This window comes from Nanorana parkeri, unplaced genomic scaffold (genome assembly GCF_000935625.1).
Source record: "Nanorana parkeri isolate BGI_ZX_2015 unplaced genomic scaffold, ASM93562v1 scaffold1342, whole genome shotgun sequence".
Classification (NCBI taxonomy): domain Eukaryota; kingdom Metazoa; phylum Chordata; class Amphibia; order Anura; family Dicroglossidae; genus Nanorana; species Nanorana parkeri.
This window is the reverse complement of record NW_017307610.1, coordinates 449,577-452,725: the sequence shown is the minus strand read 5'-3', so window position 1 is coordinate 452,725 and position 3,149 is coordinate 449,577.

The following is a 3,149-nucleotide window of genomic DNA, read 5'->3' as shown; positions in this document are numbered from 1 at the left end:
TACATATACACACACACATATATATATATATATATATATATATATATACACGGCATATGCACTATTTTTGCTTATTCCATATTACAGCCACGGTTTCCTGCTTTCTACTTTTGTTCCCCATGGTTCCTGCATATGTAAAGTAGCCACCGCACCAAGCTTGCTTTCGCGATAGACTATAATATCAATACAAATTATTAGAGGCTTGGGTTCATTATGAGCTTGGAGCGATGGCTACTTTACAACACACACAGGGACCATGGGGAACAAAAGTAGCCACCCTCCAGATGGAAGGACAGTGTCAGCACCAATTCAGAGATGATTTGAGGATCTACAGCCGAGTGATACACAAATAAGATACATTTTTGTTAATAGTTAGGCCTTGTTCACACCAAATGCAGAGCAGATCCGGTCAGGTTTCTGCACATGCACGCTAGTCTTTTAGACGCGTTTTTTATGCGTTCCAGGCTCTTTTTGGTAAAAAAATAAAATAAAAATGTTTTTTTAAAGTTTTAAAATGGGCATTCAGTGCGTTCCAGGCATTTGCATGCATTTCTGATGCATTCCAGAGCAGATCCAGAGCAGGTAAAATAGGGCCTGCTGCAGTTTTTTCACCTGCTCTGCAACTGCACGCTGCGATGTGAACTGGAGCAAAAAATACCATTGGAATACATTGGGCGCAGTTTTGATCCGGTCTGCATCTGATCTGCTCTGCACCGCACCTGCTCCGCGCTTGGTGTGAACAAGGCCTTAAAAAGGTACTTGAATGCATTTTTAAGATTTAACTCCTTACTTTAGTGTCACTTTAGAGAAAGAATCTGAAATATGTACAAAAGCTCCCAATAGCAAGAGACCATATGATATTTGCTTTTATTATATGTCATATTTAAAAACAAACAATCATTGATTTTTTTTCCTTTCATAGAATAAAATACTTTTCAAACTTTAAAATAATAACATTGTGATTTTGTAATGCTCATTTTTCCTTTTGGTTTATGGCCAATGTATTTCAATATGTCTACCTTAAAGCTGAATGCCAGGCAAAGAGCTAAATACACAGATGACAAAGGGTAGCTGTTGTATCTGCCAAAGGATTTGTACTTCTGTCCATCCAGTATGTAGATCTGCCAGAACATTCAGTCCTGTCTGGCACGGCAGAAGACCTTTTTCTCTATTGCAGTTCAGTAACCCTTAGGTTTTCCTCCCCACCCTGTGACAGGACAGTGAAGGATAGGCAAGCCACTAATGAGCTCATGTCTCTGTCACTTTACTCTCACCTCCTATTAACATGCTCATTGCACTGCAGCACAATTGATTGGCTCCCTGTGCTGCTCCTCCCTCCACCCGAGCTCTGCTGTACAAATACTGCAAGAGCCTGATAACAGTCGAATTCAGGTCCTTACACTGCTTGCATTTAAAAAAAAATACATATCAGCCTTCATCAAACCTTCTAGTAAGAAACTTCAGGAGCCTCATGTTGCTTATGATATCATCCCAGCCAGATCTAAGGCACACAGTACTATCACAAAAGATAAAAAGGCCGCAGTGACAGACTTGATCATTACATACCTGCAGCTCCCAGTTCTGGTAAAACTCTAGAAAAATAACTGATCAAGACCAGTTATTACTAATTACACAGAATTGTCCAGGACATTTGTTGTTGGGAGACTCTTTTCTGCTAGTGCAGCTCAAATAAATACCCTCTCTAGTAGTTCAATTAAACAGATTTAAATCTACCCCATGCCCTTGTCTTTTTCTATGTTCTACATTTTAATCTGACGTTCAAAAATAAATAAACCTTACAAAGCCAATATGATAAGGCAGGCCTATATTTCTCCTGTGGAACCATGTACATAGCCATTAGTTGGATTTATTTATATGGTTACTCTTATCTAATCCTTTTATCTTAAACCAACAGGGTGTTTAGATTATGGTTGGCATAGGATATTTTAGTATTAGTATGGTGGCACTGTTTCCAGTTACTTTTTCTTACAACTGCACAATATCCTTTATGCAATTGCTGCATAGAACTTACTTTTTCTATTAATGTTTATACCCAACGAGACAATATAATCATAAAGGTTATGGTGAGAAGAGACCAAAGAATCAAAAATCCCTGCTACCTAATCAGTTTGCAACACAGTAAACTGTTCCCACTATAACCTTGTTGGGTCCTAAGCCCTACTCCGTAAAGCCATGGTTGCCATACACTGCTCTGATCATAGCTAAAAAAAACTTAAAAACAGATGTATGCAGTTTGCAAAAAAAATGGTGCTATATTATTAAAGTGACATTAAACCCTCAGATTTTGTAACATAAACCAATACTGTAATGTGTGCCTTACTGTAATCCATGTTTCCCTTCTCTTTGCTGCTCTTCCTTTTAAATCCTCATGTCTTCTCATGCTGGGCAGAACTTCCCTTTTCAGCTCAGGGCCTCTTCCTGTAGTGCTGGCTCAGGTTTCAAGCCTATAGAAACGTATACACAGACACAGTGTATCCATTCCTGAGACAAGGCAGTCTGCTGCAAAACAGAAGTTCTGCCCAGCATGAGAACAGATACAGATTTAAAAGGAAGAGCAGCAAAGAGAAGTGAAACAACCATGGATTACAGTAAGGCACACATTACAGTATTGGTTTATGTTACAAAATCTGAGGGTTTCATGTCACTTTAAGCCATATTTGCACTATACCCCAGTAATTCTGGATGTGCATTTGGCTGATGGGGTATAAAAAGGAATGATTTGCATGGCTCTGCATACTGTCCTAAAATAAGGAATCATACTCAGTCAGGGCTTGACAAATCCCAGGAGCCAAGTATCCACATGCCATCCACTTTTCCCCCAGCACAGCATTGTCAGTTCTTGGGACCAAGCAGCCATTTAAAATATGCTGCCCGGTGCCGAGTGTCAGCTTGAGGTAGGGCCACGGCCATGAGGGAGCTTCATCCATATGTGCATTGCTTGCAGCTCCCTCACCTGCCCTGTACCAGTACCAGCAATGCACATATGGATGGAGCTCCATCACAGCACAGTAGCCAACACTGGACCCGAGGCTGAGAATACACTCCAGTTCTCATAAGATAGGAAGACTGGGTGGATCTGTACCCTAATGCCGTGTGTTCCATTGCAGTGCAACTTGAGTCACGACTTA